General features: G+C 44.7%; 1 protein-coding gene and 1 long non-coding RNA gene across 5 annotated transcripts in view; one reads left to right on the forward strand and one right to left on the reverse strand.

Annotated features, from left to right (window-relative positions):
* The window catches only part of LOC141085401 (uncharacterized), a 76,907-nt gene extending 74,100 nt beyond the window's left edge, over nucleotides 1-2,807 (reverse strand). The window contains exon 1 of the long non-coding RNA XR_012231288.1: nucleotides 2,670-2,807. This is a non-coding gene — a long non-coding RNA (uncharacterized lncRNA). The remainder of the gene's footprint in view (nucleotides 1-2,669) is intronic.
* Nucleotides 2,808-2,919: 112 nt separating this feature from the next.
* Nucleotides 2,920-18,294, forward strand: part of POU2F2 (POU class 2 homeobox 2) — a 228,529-nt gene continuing 213,154 nt past the window's right edge. For 3 of the 4 annotated variants that reach the window (XM_073570744.1, XM_073570745.1, XM_073570746.1), the window contains exon 1: nucleotides 2,920-3,108. The gene's annotated coding sequence lies outside the window, so the exon portion shown is untranslated. The remainder of the gene's footprint in view (nucleotides 3,109-18,294) is intronic. The other variant, XM_073570743.1, reaches the window with a different exon arrangement.

An 18,294-nucleotide genomic window follows, 5' to 3' on the forward strand; every position in this document is an offset into this window, starting at 1 on the left:
AAAGGTGACAATCCAGCAGCTGTCGGCTGTCCACTATATCTGACAACTTGCTGTATCACAAATGATCGGTGTTGGCACCGTCCATATCTGTTTAACCCCTTAGTTGCTGCTGTCAAAAGTGACTACATCAAATAAATGGTTAATAGATTGTGGGGGCTTGCACTTCAATCTAATTGACACACCGAGATCATGATTGTATGGTCCTGATGTTTGCCATAGCAGTTCATGGCCAAATAGCAGCCTAAGGCTATGTGCACACGCTGCGGATTCACCTGCGGGTTTTTCCGCGCGGATCTGCAGGTAAAACCGCAGGTAAAGTGACCTGCGGTTTTCTTGTGGATTAGCCTGCGGTTTTGCCCTGCGGTTTCACACCTCTACTATGTTAAAGGTGTGAAACCGCTGCGGAATCCGCACAAAGAATTGACATGCTGCGGTTTGTAAACCGCAGCAAAACCACGCGGAAAAAACCGCATCGTGAGCACAGCGGATTTGAAATGCCATAGGCTAACATGGTACTGTACTATGTCTGCGGAACTGCTGCGGTTCCGCAGGGCCAAAAACGCTGCGGAAACGCAGCAGAATCTGAAACGTGTGCACATAGCCTAAGGGTATGTGCACACGCTGCGGATTCCGCTGCGTTTCCGCAGCGTTTTTGGCCGCTGCGGACCCGTAGCAGTTTTAGCTGCGGTGTACAGTACCATTCAAATGAATGGTAAAAAAAAAACGCTGTGTAGACGTTGCGGAAAAATCCGCGCGGATTTGCTGCGGTTTTGAAACCGCAGAAAGAAGTGACATGTCAATTCTTTCTGCGGAATCCGCAGCGGGTTCCTATCTCCACCATTGTGGAGATGGTGAATCCGCAGGCAAAACCGCAGATAATCCGCAGGTCTTTTGACCTGCGGTTTATCTGCGGTTTTTGCAAAATCCGTGCGGATTAATCTGCAGCGTCTGCACACACCCTTAGGCTGTGTGCACCCGCAGCAGTTTTTGCTGCGGTGTACAGTACCATGATTCCCTATGGGAATCAAAATCCGCAGTGCAGACGGTGCGGAATTTTCCGCGCGGATTATCTGCGGTTTTCAATCCGCAGAAAGAATTGACATGTCAATTCTTTCTGCGGATTCCCCTGCGGATTGCCATCTCCTCCATTGAGGAGATGAAAAACCGCAGGGCCAAACCGCAGAGCAATCCGCAGGTAAAACCGCAGTCACCTGCGGATTTTACAAAATCCGCGCGGATGAATCCGCACCTAATCCGCAGCGTGTGCACACAGCCTTGGAGTCTCCCGGCTACAGCGGCCAGTTCAGAAGTTAGTGACATTTAGGTGGTAAACAAACACTTTTTCATTCTGGCTACAGCACTTTGCATTAATTTCTGAAAATCTCCTGAAGGGTTAATAAACTACCTGACAGCAGTTTTCAATATGTCAGGGGGTGCAGTTTTTGGTATGGTATCAATTTTGGGGTTTTCCAATATATAGCACCCAAAAGTCAGTTCAAACCTGGATAGGTCCCTCAAAAAAATAAATTTTGTAAATTTCCTTGAAAAAAATGAAAAATTATTGCTACATTTTTAAACCTCCTAAAAGGCTAAAAAAATAAATTAGCGTTTTAAAATTGGTGCTGATGTAAAGCAGACATGTGGGAAATGTTATTTATTAATGTTTTTCTGTGGTATGACTATCTGGATTAAAGGGATAATCATTCAAAGTTTGAAAATTGCAATTTTTTTTTTTTACATTTTTGTCAAGTTTCTGATATTTTTTATAAATAAGCACAAAATATATCAATCTAAATTTACCACTATCATAAATTATAATGTGCCACGAAAAAACTCTCAAAATCACTGGGATTTGTTGAAGCGTTTCAGAGTTATCACCATATAAAGTGACATTGGTCAGAATTTAAAAAATTGGCCCGGTCACGAAGGGGTTAAGTAAATTAATCCGATTGGTAAACAGCATAATGAGAAAAAAAATAAAAACGCAAAACTAAAGGTTTTTTTGTCAGCACAACATTGCAATAAAATGCAATAATGGGTGATAAAAACATTGTATCTACTCCAAAATGGTATTACTAGAAAAAATAACACTTCACCTGGCCCCAGATCCCGAAAAATGGACTACGCGTGTCGCAAAATGGCGACTTTTTTTTTTTTTTTTACAAACGTTAGAATTTTTTTTCACCACGTAAATAAAAAAGATCCTTGACATGTTTGGTGTCTACGAACTTGTAATAACCTGGAGAATCATACTGGCAGGTCACTTTTGGCATATAATGAACAAGGTAAAAAAAAAACAATTGTGGAATTGCCCTTTTTTTTTTTTTGCAAATTCACCGCACTTGGAATTTGTTTCCCATTTTCCAGTACACGATGTGGTAAAACCAATGGTACTGTTCAAAAGTACAAATCGTCCAGCAAAGAAACAGGCCTTCACATGACCATATTAATGGAAAAATAAAAGTTATGGCTCTGGGAATAAGGGAAGAGAAAATGGGGTCAATAGAAAACACAGGTTAGTATACACATATTAGGTATCTCAGAGGCTTTAACAACCTCCCCTAAAAATAGTATAAAAAAAATACAAAAATGGCTTTTTTTCCTCATTTTTACTATCAACCATTACTCTGCCTAAAATAGCTGATAACAGTGTATAATGGCTGACTCACCTGCAAATCCAATGGGGAGGAGAGAAGCACGAACATTCATTTACACCTGTGACTACTAACATATAAGAGGAGGGAAATAATAGAAAACCCATGGTCTGTTAATAGTGTGGTACCACAACTCTCAGCATGCCCTGCCCGTATGATAAAAGGCGCCATCTTCCTTCCTCAGGACTCGGCTCTGTGAGGGCGGGCGGCGCACACAGCGCAGTTCTACAGCTCCCCGGCAGGTGGCCTCGCTGTGCTCCCGCTTTTTTTCACCTGTTGTCATAGTGACGCGTTCTCCTCAGGCACCGCAGCCCCAGCCCCTGTGAGGAGCGGCTGGTGTCTGCGCTGCCTCCTCTCCTCGCCCAGGGTCGGTGCCCGGTACATACTGGGCCGTGAAGTCGGGGGGCTGAGGACACAAGCACTCTGCCCCCGCGCTGTGTGCGCTATGTGTGAGGTAAAGGGAAGCTGTGCTCTTATAGAACTGCTGTATTTAGAGATTCATTTTTCCGTGGTTATCTTTATTTTCTCCCTCCTTCCTTTTCCCATTCTTTTTTACTTTCTCTTTCTCTCTTTCTAGACCTTTTTGTGTATTTTCTTTTCCTTTCCTTTTCTCCCTCTTTCTCATTCTATCTTTTTTCTACCGTTTCTTTTCTCCCTCTTTCATCCTCTCTTTTTCTTTCCTTTTTCTCTCCCCCTCTTTCTTTTCATCTATCGTTCTTTTTCCCTCTCCTTTTTTTCTCATTCTCGGTTTGTCATCTGGTCTTCTGTCATTTTTCTTTTTGTCACCCTCTCTCTTTCTCTTTTTTTCTTCTTTCTCATTCTCCCTTTTTTCTCTCCCCATTATGCTTTTTCTCTTCTTACCGTGTTTCCCCGAAAGTAAGACCCTGTCTTACATTAATTTTACCCCAAAAAGTCCCACCCTGTCTTACTTTCGGGGGAGGTCTTACATTAGCCGAAAAAAAATGACAATTTCTTTTTAACCAATAAATTAACATTTATTAACATGCTGTTATACCCCATAACAGTGCCGTATCCCACTGCACACAGCCCCACACCCCATAACAGTGCCGTATCCCACTGCACACAGCCCCACACCCCATAACAGTCCCGTATCCCACTGCACACAGCCCCACACCCCATAACAGTGCCGTATCCCACTGCACACAGCCCCACACCCCATAACCGTGCCATATCCCACTGCACACAGCCCCACACCCCATAACAGTGCCGTATCCCACTGCACACAGCCCCACACCCCATAACAGTGCCGTATCCCACTGCACACAGCCCCACACCCCATAACAGTGCCGTATCCCACTGCACACAGCCCCACACCCTATACAGTACATGTTTCCCTACTTGGTTTTTAAATGATGGACGTTTTCCTCTGCGGTGCGGCTGTGGGTGCGGAAGGCCTGTGCTGCAGGGAACGCTGTGCCAATCAGCAGGGAAACAGCGGTGACGTGGGGCTGGGGCGGCCAATTACAGCCCGAGCTGCTGGACCAATCAGTGCTCGAGCCGGGGGCCGGCGGTGACGTGGGGAACAGGGGCGGCCAATGAGCTGTTGAGCTGGGCGGATTGCGGGGTTAACACGGCGAGTTAACCCCATGAGCGCTGGACCCGCCCAGCTGCACCTGAGGACACCTCTGGAGCCTGGGGACCCAATGGGGGACAGCGGCGGCCCAAAGGTAAGGGCCTTACATTTCACAGCGGCCCCCAACCCTGCCTTACATTCGGGGGAGGCCTTACATTGAAGGACCCCCCCGTAACCCCCACCCTGTCTTGCTTTCGGGGGGGTCCTACTTTCGGGGAAACACGGTACTCTTTGTTACTTTCTACCTCTCTTTTATCTTTCTTTATTTCCTTTTTCTCTCACTCTTTTTGACTTTCTCGTTTTTTCACTTTTTTTTTTTTTTTTTTTTTTTTTTTTTTTTTCTCTTCCCATTTCTTTCTGTTATTTTTCCTTCTTTTTTTCTTATTTTCTTTCTCACACTCTTTTTTGTGTCTTCTTTTTTTCTTTCAATTTCCATATTTATTTCTTCTCCATTCTCATTCTCTCTCTTTTTCTATTTCAACCTTTTTTGTCTTTTCATTCACACTTTTCTCTCTCTATTTCTCTCGAATTTTGTTTCTTTTTTTTTTCTTCTTTCTTCCTCTCTCACGTTCTCATTCTTTTTCTTTTCTTTCTCAACCTCTCTTTTTGTCCTTTTCTTTTTTTCTCTACCTCATTTTTTTTTTTTTCTTCATTTTTTCCCTTTGAAATATTTCTCCCCCTCTTTATTTTTATTCCTCTTTCTCATTCTTTTTCACCCTCTCTTTTCATGCTTTTTTTGTTCTCCCTTCTCTCCTTATTCCTCTCGCTCTCAGTTTTTTTTTCTTTTTCTTCCTTCCTTTTACTATAAAAGAAAAAAGTGAGCTGGCCCACCAGATGCCATCTCAAATGGAGGAGATGGCAAACCACAGGATAATCCGCAGAAAGAATTGACATGTCAATTCTTTCTGCGGATTGAAAACCGCAGATAATCCGCGCGGAAAATTCCGCACCGTCTGCACTGCGGTTTTTGATTCCCATAGGGAATCATGGTACTGTACACCGCAGCAAAAACTGCTGCGGGTCCGCAGCGGCCAAAACCGCTGCGGAACCGCAGCAAAATCCGCAGCGTGTGCACACAGCCTCAGTCTCCCTATGAAGCAAAAAAGCAACGGCTATCAGAAGAATATACAGCCTTATGCAGTGGCATAACTACAGAGTTATGGGCCCCGGTGCAACCTTTCAAATGGGCACCCCCATGCCAAAATACACGCACATCTCCGCTCACCTTGTACACGCACAGCTCCACTCCGTACACACGCGGCACCGCTCCGTACACACGTGGCTCTGCTCCGTACACCTCGTACACACACAGCTCTGCTCCGTACACCTTGTACACATGCTCTGCTCCGGACACCTTGTACACCTCACACATAGTACACACACAGCTCCACTCAGTACACCCCATACACACGGCTCTGCTCCGTACACCTTGTACACAGACAGCTTTGCTCCATACACCTCGTACACACACTGCTCTGCTCACCTCGTACACAAGCGGCTCCGCTCAGTACACCCCATACACATGGCTGCGCTCCATACACCTCCTACATACATGGCTCCTCTCTGTACACCTTGTACACACACGGCTCCTCTCTGTACACCTTGTACACACACGGCTCCTCTCTGTACACCTTGTACACACGCAGCTCTGCTACATTCACCCTGTAAACCCCTCCTGACCCCACACATAAATTTATCCTCATCCAGCAGTGCACCATGACAACCAGGTCGGCAGAGTCCTGCATACACGAGGCTCCTGATCATGTGACCCCTGACTCCTCTCTTCCTGTGACCTCATCACAGGTCCTGTGTGCAGCCATTGCGTCAGGCCAATTGCAGCCTGGCAGCCACTCAAAGCAAGGAGCTGCACAGCCAATGAGCGGCTGCAGCTCCGCGATCGGGCCCCTAAACACTCCGGGTCCTGATGCAGCTGCGACCGCAGTAGTCCCACTCCTGGCCTTATGAATCCCTCATCTGGCGATGCCAATGGTGCGTTTGAGTCCCTAATATGCCATTGTAGGTACTGTGTGCTGCCATACGGGGTGCTCGCACACAAATCATGGCCATGTGCTTGAGCGCTAAAGCCTTGGTCATACAGGACGATATTGGGCCAGCTGTACTGAATCTGTATGTACTGTGTGAACCCAGACTGAAGATTCCCCAGGTATAATTTTCTTTGTTTAAGCACCACAAAGGCAAGAACTGGTCCTTATACTGCCCCAACACCAACTCCTGGTGCTCCACTGAATCAAACAAATCATAGAACAGGTGTGAATATTAGAGAGATTGTCAGCTGGTAAAGAGATTCTGTACAGTCTTCAATCTGTGGAGAGGCACTTTGCTCCAGGCTATATAGTTTTCCATGAATTAATTAAATATGTTCCCATAAGAGGCTATAAAAATGCTACCAGAACAATTAGAGGAAAACTGTGAGAACCTTTATGCCTACTCATAGAGGAAGGTTATGAGTCTTGCCTGTGAGTAAACACGCAGCCCTGGGTACACATAATGAAACCTATAAGTCCTACTTTTTACACATTCCTTTAGAAAAAGCCTGTGAGTTCTGCTCCCACTCTTGTAGAGCAAGCTTGTGAGTTCTGTTCCCACTCTTATAGAACAAGCTTCTGCTTCCTGCCTGCCCTCCTAGTTTTAGAGAAATATGGCAAGTCCTGCTTCCCATCTACTCATACAGAAAGAGTGGGAGTACTGCTTCCCTTCTCAAAGAACAAGCTTGGGAGTCCTGCTGCTCCTCTCATAGAACAAGCTTGTGAGTCCTGCTCCTCCTCACATAGAACAAGCTTGTGAGTCCTCCTCCCCCTTTTGATAGAACAAGCGTGGGAGTCCTGCTCCCCCTCTCAAAGAACAAGCTTAGGAGTCCTGCTTCCCTTATCGTAGAACAAGCTTGTCAGTCCTGCTCCTATAGAACAAGCTTGTGAGTCCTGTTCCTCTTCTCATAGAACAAGCTTGTGAATCCTGCTTCCCTTTTATAGAACAAGCTTAGGAGTCCTGCTCCCTCCTTTTATAGAACAAACTTTGAAGTCCTGCTCCCTCTCTCATAGAACAAGCTGGAGAGTCCTGCTTGCTCTTCTCCTTTTAGAGAGAAGTCCTGCTTCCTTTTTATACTCATAGAGAAGCCTATGAGTCCTGTTTATATAGAGAGTTGTGATCTCTTGTATGAGCAGGAGAAACAGGACTCACAGACTTTATAATTTCTGATATCAAGTAAATCACTTTTAATATGTACCGTATATACTCGAGTATAAGTCGATCCGAGTATAAGTCGACCCCCCTAATTTTGCCAAAAAAAACTGGGAGAACTTATTGACTCGAGTATAAGTCTAGGGTGGGAAATGCTCCATAGATTATTCCCCCATATGGTGTCCTCAGAAGAAACTCCATAGATTATTCCCCCATATGCTGCCCCCATAAGAAGCTCCATAGATTGTTCCCTCATATGCTGCCCCCACAAGAAGCTCCAGATTATTCCCCCATATGCTGCCCCCACAAGAAGCTCCAGATCATTCCCCCATATGCTGCCCCCCCATAAGGCTGGTTTCACATTCGCGCTTTTTAAGCGCACGCACGGCCGGGGGTAGCTCCGCCCCCGAGCCGGCTCTCTGCCCGGCGTGCCCGCCCCTTCCTTGTAGCGCCGCCTCCTAGCGCACAGCGGCGCCTGCGATCGGCGCACCCTATCTTTAGCATAGGGTGCGCAGATCGTGCGCAGGCCGTGCGCTAGTTGCGCTTTGACCTGCGCTGCGCACTTTTGACGGTGCGCCGTGCGCCCCAAAATCAAACTTTTTGGATTTTGGCGCGCACGGCGCACCATCAAGAGTGCGCAGCGCAGGTCAAAGCGCAACTAGCGCACGGCCTGCGCACGATCTGCGCACCCTATGCTAAAGATAGGGTGCGCCGATCGCAGGCGCCGCTGTGCGCTAGGAGGCGGCGCTACAAGGAAGGGGCGGGCACGCCGGGCAGAGAGTCGGCTCGGGGGCGGAGCTACCCCCGGCCGTGCGTGCGCTTAAAAAGCGCGAATGTGAAACCAGCCTAAGAAGCTCCATATATTGTTCCCTCATATGCTGCCCCCACAAGAAGCTCCATATTGTTCCCCCATATGCTGCCCCCATAAGAAGCTCCTTAGATTATTCCCCCATGTGCTGCTGCATGTAAAAATAAAAAAAAAGACATACTCGCCTCTCCGTCGCTGGGTGTCAGATTCTCACCTGTCCTGCGTCCATGGCTGCTCACTGCTATCTGCACGTCATCAGTCAGTGACGTTCAGACTGCAGGGGGCGCGGCGCGCATTAACCACGTCACCGCGCCCTCTGCTGTCTGAAGTCACTGACCGATGACAGACAGCAGCAAGCAGCCATGGACGCAGGACAGGTGAGTATCGCTGTACTTACCCGTCCTGACGCTGTCTTGAGCCCCCAGCTTCTCCGCGCTCTCTCTTCCTGCCTTCAGCGGTCACGTGGTGCCGCTCATTAAAACTCATCAATATGCGCATATTGATGAGTTTTAATGAGCGGCACCACGTGACCGCTGAAGGCAGGAAGAGAGAGCACGGGGAGAAGCTGGGGGCTCAAGACAGCGTCAGGACGGGTAAGTATGACCTGACACATCCGCCCCCTCCGACCCCTTTGTATATGACTCGAATATAAGTCGAGAGGGGGACTTTCAGCCCAATTTTTTGGGCTGAAAATCTCGACTTATATTCGAGTATATTCGGTAAATAGCATTTTAAAACAATGTATCACAGAGCTCAGCTTCTCCTCCCCTATTTCATGGACATGCATGAGAGACCAAACAGAACATGGTCATAATGACCCTGCATGGAAGAGATGTATTTTATATACAGTTGTGCTCAAAAGTTTATATGCTTACAAACTTGGCAGAATTTTTGCTTTCTTGGCCTTCTTTTTAGCGAATATGAATGTTAACACCAAACCTTTTTCTCCACTCATGGTTAGTGGTTGGGTGATGCCATTTATTGTCAAACTACTCTGTTTTCTCTTTTTAAATCATAATGACAACCCAAAACATCCAAATGACCCTGTTCAAAAGTTCACATACCCCTTTTCTTAATACCGTGTATTGCCCCCTCTAACATCAATGACAGCTTGAAGTCCTTTGTGGTAGTTGTGGATGAGGTTCTTTATTTTCTCAGATGGTAAAGCTGCCCAGTCTTCTTTGCAAAAAGCCTCCAGTTCCTGTGAATTCCTGGTCTGTCGAGCATGAACTGCGCTTGAGATTTCCCCAGAGTGGCTCAGTGATATTAAGGTCAGGAGACTGAGATGGCCACTCCAGAACCTTCACTTTGTTCTGCTGTAGCCAGTGACAGGTCGACTTGGCCTTGTGTTTTGGATCGTTGTCATGTTGGAACATCCAAATAAGTCACATGCACAGCAGTATTTGCTGATAACTTGCTGCATTCATCTTTCCTTCAACTTTGACCAAGTTTCCTGTGCCTTTGTAGCTCACACATCCTCAAAACATCAGCGATCCACCTCCGTGCTTTACATTAGGAATGGTGTTCCTTTTCTCATAGGCCTTGTTGACCTCTTTCCAAATGTAAGGTTTATGGTTGTGGCCAAAAAGTTCAATTTTGGTCTCATCATTCCAAATTATCTTGTTCCAGAAGTTTTGAGGCTTGTCTCTGTGCTGTTTTGCGTATTGTAGGCAAGACATTTGCCCAGTAATGGCTTTGTTCTGGCGACTCGATGATGCAGCCCATTTTTCTTCAAGTGCCTCTTTATTGTGCATCTTTAAATAGCCACACCGCTAGTTTTCAGAGAGTCCAGTGTTTCAGCTGATGTTATTTGTGGGTTTTTCTTTGCATCCCAAACAATTTTCTGGCAGTTGTGGACAAAATTTTTGTTGGTCTACCTGACCGTGGTTTTGTTTTTACAGAGCCTCTGATTTTCCATTTGTTAATCACAGTTTGAACGCTACTATTATCAATTACTGGGATATCTTTTTGCATCCCTTTCCTGTTTTATACAGTTAAACTACCTTTTCCCATAGATCTGTTGACAATTCTTTTGCTTTCCCCGTGACTCACAATCCAGAAACATCAGTGGCTTGATAAAAGATGCACGAGTCTGTCTGGATCCCAGAAACTCACTCAGCTTTTATGCACACACAGTGATTACAAGCAAACAGGTCACAGGTGAAGATGTTACTTTTAGTACCCAGTCAAACCCATTTGTGTCAACTTCTGTGCATGTTATCAGGCCAAAATCACGAGGGTATGTAAACTTTTGATCAGGGTCATTTAAATGTTTTGGATTGTCATTTTGATTTAAAAAGAGAAAACAGTAGTTTCACAATAAATGGCTTCACCCAACCACTAGACATGAGTGGAGAAAAAGTGTTGGTGTTATTATTCATATTCTCTGAAAAAAAGGCCAAGAAAGCAAGAATTCTGCCGGGGTATGTAAACTTTTGAACACAGCTGTATAATCCCAAGGATGAAATCAGATCCCAAATTATTAGACCATGCATGAAACAGGCAAAAATTATTAGAAGTGCTGGAAAAAAAAAAGATTTTCACCATTAACTTTTATTATACATGCTTGAACTGGACCCTGTGGGTGAATGTACACAGAGTTTTCAGGCTGTGTGCACACGTCTGGAATTCCAGCGTATTTTATGCTTTTTTGCCGCGTTTTTTCGCTGCGAAAATGCGGCGTAAACGCTGCAAAAACGCATAAAATAAGCAAGCCATTGTATTCAATGGCATTCCGCACATGCTGTGCTAATGCTGCGTATTTTTCCGCAGCAACATCACATCACGGAAAAGTACGCAGCATGCTCATTCTTTGGAATTGCGGGAATTCCGCACACATTGGAATGCATTGTTCCGCTTACTGTCCACATGTGGCTATGCCCACCATGCGCAAAGTAAGCGGAAAATGTGCGGATGGTACCCAGGGTCTGGAGGAGAGGAGATTCTCCTCCAGGTTCTGGGTACCATATCCATGTAAAAAAAAAAAAAAAATTAAAATAAAAAATTGTGTCACTCACCTTCCGGCATCCCGCGCAGCGTCCCCAGGCCTCAGCGACGCTCCCGCCGACTCCCATTCCCAGCGATACCTTGCGACAATGACCTTTGATGACGCAGTGGCTTGCGTGGGAAGCCGGAAGGTGAGAAAAACACGATTTTTTATATTTTTTAACTTTATATCTTTTTACTATTGATGCCTCATAGGCAGCCTCAATAGTAAAAAGTTTGTCACACTTGTCAAACACTATGTTTGGCGAGTGTGACCAACCTGTCAATCAGTTTTCCAAGCGATGCTACAGATCGCTTGGAAAACGCTAGCATTCTGCAAGCTAATTGTGCTTGCAAAACGCTAGTTAAAACGCGGGAATTACGCATGCGGAAGGGAGTTGGGGAATTCCCACGGGAATTTCGCAACGTGTGCACATAGCCTTAAGGTTTCCAAAGGCAAAGATGATAATTTTTCTAGTGAAACCTGCAGATACACTCTTTCTTTGGAGAGCAGTATGTTTCAACTGTTTTTTGCAACCTTCTGATCGGACTATGCCTAGTTGGGAAGTGAGGTGCATTTTTTTTTCACTACCAGCTATTTTTTAAAACCTGACTTGCAAAAAAATTACCCTCCAAAACAAAGGACGTATAAACAGCAACTTGGTTTTACATTAGAAATGAATAGGAAGAGTCTTTTCAAGAGTTTTTTAAGCGATTTTTCAGGCGTTTCTATTTTTTTTTAGTCTTCTCCAATACGTTCCTTTAAAGCGGGTTGTCCAGCCTTGGAGTACAAGTCTGCAGTTACTCTATGTTAACTGCATGCTGTGAGAATCCTCCGATGCCGGGAGCAGGCAGTCGTGACCGCAATGATGTGATTTGCAAACTTCCGGCCTCATTCCGACTAGACGTATCCAGCTTGGCTTAATTCCCTTGCATCTGGTGAGGCTGTGTATGTCTAGTTGGCATGTGACTGCATATATGCAATTCACAGACTTGTAGCCTAAGGCAGGGTTCAGATTGCGTTATGGCAGTCCGTCTAACGGACTGCATTACACCGCAGCATTAACGCGATGTAACGCATCTGTTAACGCTGCCATAACGCGGTGCATCACTAACGCATGTCCTAAGCAGCATGCGTTAGCGATGTGCCGTCATTCTGTGACGGACCCTCGCACGCGGTCTGCAGCGTTCGAGGGTCCATCACTGCTAGCGCAGATGCAGCATCTGCGCTAGCGCTATCGCATAACGCGGTCGCTTTAGGGAGTAGCATTAACACAGGCCATCAACGCTATGTGTTGAACGGACTGCATTAACTCTATGTGAACCTGGCCTAAGGCCGGTCAACCAGTTTATAAAACAGTGGCCTAATTGTGTATATGGAAGCAGCTACGCAAGAGCATTTAGCTTGAATGCACATCTTGTGCTCTTACCCCATTTCTTTGCATTTTTGTACTTTCAGAGCCACTTATGCTGTTTTTTTACAGTTATCAGAAGATATCAAGAAAATAATAATGGTGGATTTTCATATCTTCAAAATGCCTCATTTTCTCCACACGTTATTAAGCCATTACATGCCATTTCTAATGTACCATGCATTCAGTAGAAAGGTAAAACACAGCATAGAAAGGATGAGCGATCAAGCATAGTATTATTATTATTACATGTCCGGGTTCTCAACGTATCCGGAGATCTCGGCGGCAGCACAGGTGATTCAATTAGTGTCTCAATCAGTGGGATTGACTTTGAACCATTCACTAATTGAATCAGTCATGTTTTAGCAGAGATCCCTTTAAACTCTGGATTTTGAACAATACAATCTGCCTTTTCTCATCTACTGATATTCCTTTGCACATGGTACATCATAGTAATAGCATGTATCCTACGCTCCTGGACACAGCGCTGTGCATATTAGGGTTATATCCGTAGGCGTTCTCAGTGTAGTAGTGCATAACATTACACAAAGCTCAGATATCAGCGTGTATCCAGCTCTGAAATTCATTCTGTCTTCTCATACATCATCTTATTCTGCTACTGAATTCTCTAAATCCTTCCTGGCTACTTGCTCTGAAAGTCATTGGGGCAGATTTATCAATACTGTCGCTGCTATGTAGAAACTGTCATGAACCTGAGCAATGTCGGGAACATATTTTTAAACTGTTGCATGGCTCATGATGAATGTCAAGGGCAACAGCCTTGCACTAAATTGGGCTCCATATAAAACTCTCTCTTTAGGTGTTGATAAGGATGTTGTAGTGGCGCAACCAACAAGCCTTTATCAAACTCCCTTTAATCCGACAAAGCTGTTAGAATAAAAATTCCTTATAATGTGGGTAGAATTGTATAGAATTCCTCAAAAGTTAGGACGCATCATTCTCTCTACTGCAGCTCACTGCAAGAAATTGGGAAAGAATCTCAAAATGTGTAACGGGTGAAGCAATGATAAAGTATTCACACAAAGGTACAGAGAGCATTTTCTGTTGCTTTTTCTACAAATTCGATAAAATAAATAGTGGCATGTTCCATTCAATGCTGTGTACTGCAGAGCATCGCTTCTAGTGGAGAGCATCTGTATAATACAGTGCTGTTCGTTTGCAGCTCAGTATTATGGGATGCTGAATGAATATGACTCCATAGTCCAATAATCATCCATAATATTGCAGAAAAAGTCCAGCACGCACAAAAAATGGAAATATAAAATACCTTTTAATCCGTCATATTAGAAGCATGAAAGAAGTGCAAGTCAAAAACTCCTGTAATCTTATGTGTTTCAGGTCTCTATCGAACCCTTAGTCACTATGAATGAATAGGAAGAGTCTTTTCAAAAATTTTTAAAGCGATTTTCCAGGCATTTTCTCCAATAGATTCCTTATAAAGCTCTGTGTGCACATAGCCTAATTGTATACAAGCAAGCAGCTACTCAAGAGTAATTTTCTTGACTGCCATCTCTATGATTAAGGATCTGAAACGTGTAAGGGTCCCGTTTCACTTAGCGACGCACCAGCGATCCCTACAACGAAACGACCTTGTAAGGATCGCTTGTGCGTTGCTAAATGATCGCTAGTAAGCTGCCAAACAGGCAGATCTCTTCAGCGACGCAGTAACCATCCAGCGATCCTCGGCGGTCGTTGGTACCTTGTCACACAGCAGCGATTCTGAATGATATTCCAGCCTGCTTCCTTGAGTTCTGCGTCGCTAACGATGTCACTCGTCGGGTAAAACACAGCGATGCGCGATGGCCAGCGGGACTGAAAAATGGCCCAGGACATTTGAGCACGATCAGCGATATCCAGCGGGGGGGGGGGGGGGGGGGGGCGGTCGCTGCTGCATGTCACATGTAGCGAGGTCGCTGTTGTGTCACAAAATCGGTGACGCGCTAGCTCTATGTGAGAAGGGGGCTTAAGATTACAGGAGTTTTTAACTTGCACTTTTTTATGATTTTAAGATTTTACTTGCAATAAATTTTTTGTGACTGCTGGACTTTTTCTGCAACATTATGGCTTAGTAGTGGTACACCTGAAAGCCTTGGCTATATACTCCATCTTCATTTATCACAGTGCAGTATCATATTATGGCACTACATGCTGGAACAGTGAAGTTTTTTTCCATTTTTTTTTTGGCTTTAAGTATTGTTCATATATCCATAGTCCGGTGTAACTTCCTCCCAAAAATGTATAGCAGAAATTGTCCCTACATCCTTATCAAGAATGGGATCTCGTCTTGCACTGCTGTCAATGCAGAGATGGTGGGAATTTCCATATTAAAGGGAATCGGTCACCCATATTTAGTGATATCATGTAAAGATATCACCAAATTGTGCGTCCCATAAGGATTCTATTAGGATTTTTTATTCCCCCTGACCCCGTACCTTTTGAGGCATAAATACTTTTTTATCTTGTTGGGGATGTATGCAAATCGCCGCGGTTCGGTCCGATGGGCGTGGCTTAGTCGCCTTCTCCCCCCCTCCTCGGCTTGCTGCACGTAATCTTCATCTGTGAATATCACAGATAACGTTGGTTTCCGTGCTTGCGCATTAATTCCCAGGGACGGGATAGTACGTCACAGCGATCAGCGGCGCCCACGTGGTGAGCGCCGCTGATCGCGGCTGGGTGTCAGCTGATTATCACAGCTGACACCCGCCACAATGTGTCAGGGGCGGTCACGGACCGCCCCCGACACGTTAGCCCCTTGCACACCGCGATCAAACACGATCGCGGTGTACCGGGGGTTAAAGGGAAGCATCGGCAGGGAGGAGGCTCCCTCCGTGCTTCCCTGAGCCCCCCACAGCAGCGCAATGTGCAGCGCTGCTGTGGGGGGCTCCATCCCTGCAGGTCCCCGAATCCAAGATGGCGACGGGGACCTTCGGGGGCCTGCAGGGAGCTGGCTTCCTCAGTGCCTGCAAAGCACAGGCAAGGAGGAAGCCTTGTGCAGTGCCTGTGATAGATCGCTGATCTGTCACAGTGATCTGTGATGTGACAGATCAGCGATCTGTCACAGGACAGTGATGTCCCACCTGGGACTATGTAATAAAGTTTAAAAAAAAGTGTAAAAATAATTTTTAAAAAAATCGCTAAATATAAAAAAAAAAATATTCCCTAATAAATTCATTTTTTGGAAATAAAAACAAACAAACAATAAAAGTGCACATATTTGGTATCGCCGAGTCCGTAACGACCCGCCCTATAAAACTGTCCCATTAGTTAACCCCTTTAGCGAACCCCTTAAAAAAAATAAATAAATAAAAAACGAAGTAAAAAATAATGATTTATTATCATACCGCCGAACAAAAAGTCCAATAACGCGCGATCAAAAAGACGCATATAAATATCCATGGTACCGTTGAAAACGTCATCTTGTCCCGCAAAAAACGAGCCACCATACAGCATCATCAGCAAAAAAATAAAAAAGTTACAGCTCGCAGAATAAAGCGATGCAAAAATAATTATTTTTTATATAAAATTGTTTTCATTGCATAAAAGCGCCAAAACATTAAAAAAAGACCTAAATGAGGGGTCGCTGTAACTGTACTGACACGAAGAATAAAAGCGCTTTATCAATTTTTCCGCAGGCGGAACAGTGTAAACGCACCCCCCAAAAGAAATTCATGAAACGCTGGTTTTTGTTCATTCTGTGTCCCAAAAATCGGAATAAAAAGAGATCAAAAGATGTCACGTGCCCGAAAATGATACCAATAAAAACGTCAACTCGTCCCGCAAAAAATAAGACCTCACATGACTCTGTGGATCAAAATATGGAAAAATTATAGCTCTCAATATGTGGTGATGCAAAAACTATTTTTACAATAAAAAGCGTCTTTTAGCGTGTGACAGCTGCCAAAAATATAAACCCGCTATAAATAGTAAATCAAACCCCCCGCTCTCACCCCCCTTAGTTAGGGAAAAATAATAAAATTAAAAGAAAATGTATTTATTTCCATTTTCCCATTAGGGTTAAGGTTAGGGCTAGGGCTGTGTTGGGGTTAGGGTTGAAGTTAAATTGGGGGGTTTCCACTGTTTGGGCACATCAGGTGCTCTCCAAATGCAACATGGCGTCTGATCTCAATTCCAGCCAATTCTGCGTTGAAAAACTCAAATGGTGCTTCTTCAAAGCTCTGCCATGCGCCCAAACAGTGTTTTACCCCCACATATAGGGTATCAGCCTACTCAGAACAAATTGCAAAACAACTTTTGGGGTCCAAGTTCTCCTGTTACCGTTAGGAAAACAAAAATTGGGGGCAAAAATATAATTTTTGTGGGAAAAAATGTTTTTTTATTTTCACGCCCGGGCGTTATAAACTTCTGTGAAGCACTTGGGGGTTCAAAGTGCTCACTACACATCTAGATAAGTCCCGTGGGGGGTCTAGTTTCCAAAATGGGGTCACTTGTGGGGAGTTTCAATAGTTTAGGTACATCAGGGGCTCTCCAAACGCACATGACACCCGCAGACCATTCCATCAAAGTCTGCATTCCAAAACGTCACTACTTCCCTTCCGAGCCCCGACGTGTGCCCATACAGTAGTTTTCTCCCACATATGGGGTATCAGCGTACTCAGGACAAATTGGACAACAACTTTTGGGGTCCAATTTCTCCTGTTACCCTTGGAAAAATAAAAAAATTTGTGACTAAATGATCATGTTTGTGGAAAAAATACGATTTTTTTATTTTCACGCCCGGGCGTTATAAACTTCTGTGAAGCACTTGGGGGTCCAAAGTGCTCACTACACATCTAGATAAGTTCCTTGGGGGGGTCTAGTTTCCAAAATGGTGTCAATTGTGGGGGGTCTCCACTGTTTTGGTACATCAGGGGTTTTCCAATCGCAACATGGTGTCCAATCTCAATTCCAGCCAAAAAAGTCAAATGGTGCTGCTTCCCTTCTGAGCTCTGCCATGCGCCCAAATAGTCGTTTACACCCACATATGGGGTATCTGCGTACTCAGGACAAATTGCACAATAACTTTTAGGGTCCTGTTACCCTTGGGAAAATAAAAATTGGGGGTGAAAAGATCATTTTTGTGGAAAAAATGATTTTTTAATCGTACCGCTGTACATTATAAACTTCTGTGAAGCCCTTGTGGGTTCAAAGTTCTCACCACATATCTAGATAAGTTCCTTGGTTGGTCTAGTTTCCAAAATGGGGTCACTTGTGGGAGGTTTCCACTGTTTAGGGGCTCTCCAAACGTGACATGGCATCCGATCTGAATTCCAGCCAATTTTGCATTGAAAAAGTCAAATGGCGCTCCTTCCCTTCTGAGCTCTGCCATGCGCCGAAACAGTGGTCCCCCCCACATATCAGGTATCAGTGTACTCAGGACAAATTGCACAATAACTTTTGCAGTCCAATTTCTCCTGTTACCCTTGGTAAAATAAAAAAAAATTGAACCTGAAGTATTTTTTTTGTGAAGAAAAGTTAATCTTAATATTAAAAAAATTCCTGTGAAGCACCTGAAGGGTTAATAAACTTCTTGAATGTGGTTTTGAGCACCTTAAGGGGTGCAGTTTTTAGAATGGTGTCACTTTTGGGTATTTTCTATCATATAGACCCCTCAAAGTGGCTTCA

The sequence above is a fragment of the Dendrobates tinctorius genome, unplaced genomic scaffold, assembly GCF_039654945.1.
Source record: "Dendrobates tinctorius isolate UK_male_01 unplaced genomic scaffold, ASM3965494v1 ptg000028l, whole genome shotgun sequence".
Taxonomy (NCBI): Eukaryota; Metazoa; Chordata; class Amphibia; order Anura; family Dendrobatidae; genus Dendrobates; species Dendrobates tinctorius.